The sequence below is a fragment of the Crinia signifera genome, chromosome 7, assembly GCF_055691185.1.
Source record: "Crinia signifera chromosome 7, ASM5569118v1, whole genome shotgun sequence".
Taxonomy (NCBI): domain Eukaryota; kingdom Metazoa; phylum Chordata; class Amphibia; order Anura; family Myobatrachidae; genus Crinia; species Crinia signifera.
The window spans coordinates 163,582,500-163,590,161 of NC_139223.1; the positions used below are offsets into that span (position 1 = coordinate 163,582,500).

The following is a 7,662-nucleotide window of genomic DNA, read 5'->3' on the forward strand; positions in this document are numbered from 1 at the left end:
ATGCACAGAAACAAACACATGACACTTGTACAATGGGTTGGGATGGGCAGTGGGGATGGGAAAGGTAAAATGGAGATGACACGAGAGTGGGAGGTAAATGGCAAAAATGGTATTAAAACAGTATGAACATATAAGAACAATAGGTCTATCCCCTTTGTTTAAAAAGTATGGTTAGTACTTAGCTGGATATGGGGTAAGTGAAAAAAAAAGGTTCAAAGTCTTTTTCGTGGTTGAAGACCTGGAGGTAGTGCTGCAGTCTCTTGGCTCAGTGGCAGAAAGGATTGGAGGGTAGTCCCGACGCGTTTCGTCCACTTAAGGACTTCTTCAAGGGGAGCAGAATATTAAGGTGTGATCAGTAAGGGTATTTATACTGTCTGTGATTACATGGGGGTGGGGTTAGGAACCGGAAGCGGAAGTGTCCGATTTTTCGTATTTTCAATGAGAGTAAAGTACTAAGGAAACATTTATAGCTATTACTGATAGATTCGGAGATTCAGTCTCTGTTGATATTGTCTAGTTGTTGTTGTTAAATCTGCAGTAAATACTGCTGTGATCAGTTAGAAAGTTCTCCGCTGGACCGGAAGTGCGTCATCGCACTGTCCGTCCGTGGAACGCGGAAGTAGATGTAGTTGAAGCGCACAAAGCGCTGACGCTGGAACGCGGAAATTGAAGCCTGTGCCGAGCAGACGTTGGACCGGAAGTGCGTCTCCCCGCTGGAGCGCACGTAGCGCTGACTTTGGAACGCAGATGTTGAAGCTTGTGTTGAACTGACGATGAGCCGGAAGTGCGTCTCCTTGCTGGCTGCCCGTGGAACGCGGATGTCTATTATATTGGAGCGCAAGCCTTCTATTGGAATGTAGTCTTCTATAGGATCTCGATCGTCATACTTGTGGGGGCGGAGTTTTCCACTGTGAGACACAAACGTTGTCATGGTAATCCTCTAGTGGAGGCATATTTAGCTCTTTGTGATATACGTACTAAGGAACAAAATAGAGTATAAATGTTAATGAAAAAGGACACTTATTATAAGTTTGTTTGCCGCATGCCTGCATTTTTCATTCTTCATTGTCATATGGGTGACATTTTTGTGCTTACGTGCAAACGATGGTGATCCCATGTGTTTTGCTTAATTTCATTATAAGGTGACAAACAAGAAAGTCCTGTACATATTTATATTCAACTGTGACATTACTATACAGTTATAACAGTATTTGTGACAGTGTTCACATAAAGTGGATGTGAGTGTGTGATAATAATATTTACAGGTGACAGAATTTTCATTCTGAGTAAGACATATATATAAGAGTTTGTGGTTAGGAACCCTAAGATCTATTCCACCATAAAGGTGTAGTGAACATATTTGTTCTGTGTAGGCATAGTCCATTTTCGGTCGTGCTCTGAGTCCATTAGCTGTATTTACAATGGTAATTGTTTCATTTTTATTTTCTTTTATTCCTTTTGAGAATTTTCTGTTGAAGCTTGCTGAAGTATTTAGAATGTCTTTGTTCATGGTTAAACATTCCTTCAGTTAGTAGAGGAATGGTTCTGATACCAGGTATTTTTGGTGTGTGTTTCAGGTTTTTAAGAGTTCGTGTGAAGGTGGAATTTTCAAACATTCGGGTTAGTGTCTTCGGACATGGTGTCCTTTATATCTTCTGAAGGCCCTTCATTTACAACTGCCACCAGAGGTTCTTTAGACCTGTTGGTGTCCTTCCCTGTACATTTTTGCATGCGATACCCAATTTTCCCTGGTGGTCTCCCTCCCAAGTACTTGTTGGGCCCACTGCTTTTTAACTTCCGAGTTCGGATGGAATCGGGTTTGTGCAGAGTGGGATGGTCGCATTTTCTTGTATTGGGGTCACTTTCATACAGGCTAAGACCTCTGTGGTGTTGTTTCTTCAGAGGAATGGGGCTATTTCGTAGCTTTCATTCAGACCATGGGGTGACAGGGTGTTGAGTTCGTAAATCCAGAACATCTCACGTTGCGAAAGTCTCTTTGCTAGATCTCCTCCCCGTGGTCCAAGAGTGACGTGTTCGATGGTGGTGAATTTGAGGTTTTCTACGGATGAGTTATGATTATTTAAGAAGTGTCGAGATACGGAATGAGTTGTGAGTTTATTTTTGATGTATCTGATGTGCTCCTGTATTCTGAGTTTGAGTGGGCGTTTGGTCTTACCCACGTATTTAAGACCACATGGACATTCAATCATGTAGATGGCTGATGTGGTGTTACAATTGCAGAAATGTTTCTTTGTATATTTTTTGGTGTTGTTGTAGTTCTGAAAGGTTTTTCTGTCCGGATGTACATGTTTGCAAATGTTGCAGTGACCACATTTGTATGTGCCTGTACATTTGGTTAGTGATATTTGCTGGGTAGGGTTGCTTTCAAGCAGGCTAGGTGCTAGTATCTCTTTGAGGTTTCTTGATTTTCGAAATATGACATGAGGTTTATTAGGAAGTATATCTTCTAGAATGGGGTCCATTTTGAGTATGTTCCAGTGTTTACTGATGGTTTGTCTGATCTTTTTTTCCTCGCAATTGAATTGCGTGATAAAGGCTAATGAGTGGTTGTTTTCTTCTCCTCTTTTGGGTTTGATTTTCTCCTCCAGTAGTTCTGCTCTGTTAAGTTCTTCACATTTAGTAATTGCTTGATGAATGATTTTTTCCGGGTACTCCCTTTCCCTGAATCGGTTGGCATAAATTTCAACTTGTTCTGTGCATGATATGGCTGTGCTGCAATTTCGTTTGATCCTGTAAAATTGTGAGAATGGGATGTTGTCTTTCCATCGTTTGACATGTCCACTTTTGTAGTGAAGGTAGCTATTTGTGTCAACAGTCTTGATGAAGTTTTTAGTTGTAATTGTCTTCCCTTCATTCGATAATATTAGGTCCAGAAATTCCACATGATCTTTACTTACATTGAATGTAAATTTCAAATTGTAGTTGTTATTGTTGATGTGATTAATGAATTTCATGAAGTCTTCCAAGTTTCCGTCCCATATAACAAGTATGTCATCTATATACCGTTTGTATATATGTATATTGTTTTTGAAAGGATTGTTGTTGTAGACGTACTGGTCTTCCCATTTGCCCATAAGTAAATTTGCGAAGCTTGGTGCAAATATTGTGCCCATGGCCGTTCCGCAGATTTGTAAAAAGAATTGGTCCAGGAATTTAAAATAATTATGAGTTAGTATAAACATGATGATATCACAGATAAAATTGATATGGGCAGTGGTTAGATTAGTATCTTTTTCTAAGGCTTCTCTGCAGGCTTGAGTTCCTTTTTCATGTTCAATCGAAGTGTAGAGTGAAGAAACATCTATGGTGGCCCATAGGAAGGTGTCCTGCCAGGTGACGTTTTTCATGATTCTCAGTACGCTAGATGTATCTTTCAGGTATGATGGTAATTCGGTAACTTTGTTTTTGAGGAAGATGTCAACATATTCAGAGCAGTGTGCCGTAAGTGAGTCGATTCCTGCTATTATAGGTCGGCCTGGTGGATCTTGCAGCTGTTTATGAATCTTTGGGAGATGGTAAAATATGGGTATGACCGGATCATTATTGAGTAGATATTGGTATTCGGATTTTGTAATGATTTGTTCATGTAGTCCTTTCAAGAGTAATTTTCTTAGCTCGTCTACATAGGGCTCGGTTGGGTCTTTAGGTTGTGGTTTATATGATTTGGGGTCGTCCAATAGTCTTTTTGCCTCTTTTTCATATTCTTTTCTGTCTTGTATCACCAAGCCTCCTCCTTTGTCTGCTGGTCGTAGAACTATTAGTTTGTTTTCTTTGAGTTCTTTTAAGGCCCTTTTCTCCTGATTGGTGAGGTTTTTCCCGATGTTGGTGGTCTCATTGTTGTCTATGAGATCTTTCTTAACCATTTCGTAGAAAATAGGTATGTGGTTTCCCTTTGATTCAAGCGGATAAAATTTCGATGTACATTTCAGTGAAGATTTAGATTGAGACTCATAATTATTAATTATCGCGTTCTCATTTTTGGCGAAGTGTCTTTTTAATGTCAGTTTTCTGACATATTTGTTCAGATCTAGAAACATTTGGAATTTGTTTGGTTTTTGAATAGGAGCGAATGATAAGCCTTTGCTTAACAATGTTATTTGTGGGTTTGTGAGGTTTTGAGATGAAAGGTTAAATATGCCTTGTTTTTTTGGTTCTATTGTTTTAGATATCTTCTTTTTGTGTCTCTTCCTCCCTCCTCGTTTTCCTCTTCTATGTACCTGCGTTTTTGTGGAGAGGCTATTTCTATACGTCCTCTGTGGTTGTATCTTTTGGTCGTATCTCTTGCTGTTGGTGTTTGTCCCGGGGATAAAAAATCATTATCACTACATGATTCCAGTCTGCTAAGTGCTGAGAATCTGTTGTTTGTTTTGGAATAGTGGTTCCTTGGTGTCCTGGTATCTTGTTTTGGAGGTATGTAAGTTTTGGAGATGAATTTCCTGGAATAACTGTTATCTCTATTCCTTGCTCCGAATCTGGACCAATTTTTTATTCTGTTGTTGGCGTAATCTTGTTTGTCCCTATTGAATTTTTTCTCTTTGCTCCTGATCACTTCTTCCTCAATCCTTTCTAATTTTTTGTTCAGAACAGCTTCATTTACTTTGAATTCTTCACTTTCTTTAATTTTTGTGAGGTTCGTCTCATGAGTTTTGAGTTGTTCTTCGATGTCCGTTAGAGATTGTTTTTTCTCTTGTATGATTGCTTTCATGAGTTTAGCTGAGCACTCATGTAGAATTTTGTCCCACTGTTCCATAAATTTTGGATTGTCTTGGCCAAAGGTAGGATTTTTCAGTATCCTCAGGCCTCTGGGGATTCGATCAACCGTAAGATAGTGTTCAAGTCCTTTGATATCCCACCATGCCTTGATCTGTTTGGTGAGTAATTTTTCCAGATCCCAGAACATTGAATCTGTGTTATCACTTATGTGTACGGTTTGTGTGACCGTATCCTCATTGAAGATCTTGCTACAAAGGTCTGACCTCTTAGATCCCAGACCACAAGTTTTAAACATTGTGAAAAACCAATTTACAGTGATTTGGTGTATTATCCAACAATTATGGTTATTAATACGTGGTAAAAGGTGATATATACGTGATTACAGTGACAATATTTATCTTAATCACACAAATAAAAATCTGGGTTATTATTGCAGCCTAATCCTAGTTTTACCAATGGAGTAGAATAGAGATCAAGAAGAAGCTCTAGGACACTGGCGCATTAGATTACCCTATGTAGAAGGTGTTAAATAAAACCTATTAGATTTCAGAGATCTAACTGTAAAATCTTTAGGGTGGCTGGCCAATTCTCTGGGTGCCGGCTTGGTGAACCGGAGGGGTTTTAGATGGAGAGTATGGGGAGAATCAAGGCGCCTTACAGTAGACTAATATTTCTCAACATCAAGTATGGACGTATATGCAAAAATATACTATAAAAATGTATTTATTAAACCAAAGTAAAAGAATATGAATATAAAACAAAAGATTTTTTTGTATACACTTAATTCATACAATGCACAGAAACAAACACATGACACTTGTACAATGGGTTGGGATGGGCAGTGGGGATGGGAAAGGTAAAATGGAGATGACACGAGAGTGGGAGGTAAATGGCAAAAATGGTATTAAAACAGTATGAACATATAAGAACAATAGGTCTATCCCCTTTGTTTAAAAAGTATGGTTAGTACTTAGCTGGATATGGGGTAAGTGAAAAAAAAAGGTTCAAAGTCTTTTTCGTGGTTGAAGACCTGGAGGTAGTGCTGCAGTCTCTTGGCTCAGTGGCAGAAAGGATTGGAGGGTAGTCCCGACGCGTTTCGTCCACTTAAGGACTTCTTCAAGGGGAGCAGAATATTAAGGTGTGATCAGTAAGGGTATTTATACTGTCTGTGATTACATGGGGGTGGGGTTAGGAACCGGAAGCGGAAGTGTCCGATTTTTCGTATTTTCAATGAGAGTAAAGTACTAAGGAAACATTTATAGCTATTACTGATAGATTCGGAGATTCAGTCTCTGTTGATATTGTCTAGTTGTTGTTGTTAAATCTGCAGTAAATACTGCTGTGATCAGTTAGAAAGTTCTCCGCTGGACCGGAAGTGCGTCATCGCACTGTCCGTCCGTGGAATGCGGAAGTAGATGTAGTTGAAGCGCACAAAGCGCTGACGCTGGAACGCGGAAATTGAAGCCTGTGCCGAGCAGACGTTGGACCGGAAGTGCGTCTCCCCGCTGGAGCGCACGTAGCGCTGACTTTGGAACGCAGATGTTGAAGCTTGTGTTGAACTGACGATGAGCCGGAAGTGCGTCTCCTTGCTGGCTGCCCGTGGAACGCGGATGTCTATTATATTGGAGCGCAAGCCTTCTATTGGAATGTAGTCTTCTATAGGATCTCGATCGTCATACTTGTGGGGGCGGAGTTTTCCACTGTGAGACACAAACGTTGTCATGGTAATCCTCTAGTGGAGGCATATTTAGCTCTTTGTGATATACGTACTAAGGAACAAAATAGAGTATAAATGTTAATGAAAAAGGACACTTATTATAAGTTTGTTTGCCGCATGCCTGCATTTTTCATTCTTCATTGTCATATGGGTGACATTTTTGTGCTTACGTGCAAACGATGGTGATCCCATGTGTTTTGCTTAATTTCATTATAAGGTGACAAACAAGAAAGTCCTGTACATATTTATATTCAACTGTGACATTACTATACAGTTATAACAGTATTTGTGACAGTGTTCACATAAAGTGGATGTGAGTGTGTGATAATAATATTTACAGGTGACAGAATTTTCATTCTGAGTAAGACATATATATAAGAGTTTGTGGTTAGGAACCCTAAGATCTATTCCACCATAAAGGTGTAGTGAACATATTTGTTCTGTGTAGGCATAGTCCATTTTCGGTCGTGCTCTGAGTCCATTAGCTGTATTTACAATGGTAATTGTTTCATTTTTATTTTCTTTTATTCCTTTTGAGAATTTTCTGTTGAAGCTTGCTGAAGTATTTAGAATGTCTTTGTTCATGGTTAAACATTCCTTCAGTTAGTAGAGGAATGGTTCTGATACCAGGTATTTTTGGTGTGTGTTTCAGGTTTTTAAGAGTTCGTGTGAAGGTGGAATTTTCAAACATTCGGGTTAGTGTCTTCGGACATGGTGTCCTTTATATCTTCTGAAGGCCCTTCATTTACAACTGCCACCAGAGGTTCTTTAGACCTGTTGGTGTCCTTCCCTGTACATTTTTGCATGCGATACCCAATTTTCCCTGGTGGTCTCCCTCCCAAGTACTTGTTGGGCCCACTGCTTTTTAACTTCCGAGTTCGGATGGAATCGGGTTTGTGCAGAGTGGGATGGTCGCATTTTCTTGTATTGGGGTCACTTTCATACAGGCTAAGACCTCTGTGGTGTTGTTTCTTCAGAGGAATGGGGCTATTTCGTAGCTTTCATTCAGACCATGGGGTGACAGGGTGTTGAGTTCGTAAATCCAGAACATCTCACGTTGCGAAAGTCTCTTTGCTAGATCTCCTCCCCGTGGTCCAAGAGTGACGTGTTCGATGGTGGTGAATTTGAGGTTTTCTACGGATGAGTTATGATTATTTAAGAAGTGTCGAGATACGGAATGAGTTGTGAGTTTATTTTTGATGTATCTGATG

General features: G+C 39.8%; 2 pseudogenes; both read right to left on the reverse strand.

Moving 5' to 3' along the window:
* Positions 1–1,726: 1,726 nt before the first annotated feature.
* Positions 1,727–1,845, reverse strand: LOC146025338 (5S ribosomal RNA; annotated as a pseudogene).
* Positions 1,846–7,252: 5,407 nt separating this feature from the next.
* Positions 7,253–7,371, reverse strand: LOC146025339 (5S ribosomal RNA; annotated as a pseudogene).
* Positions 7,372–7,662: the final 291 nt, after the last annotated feature.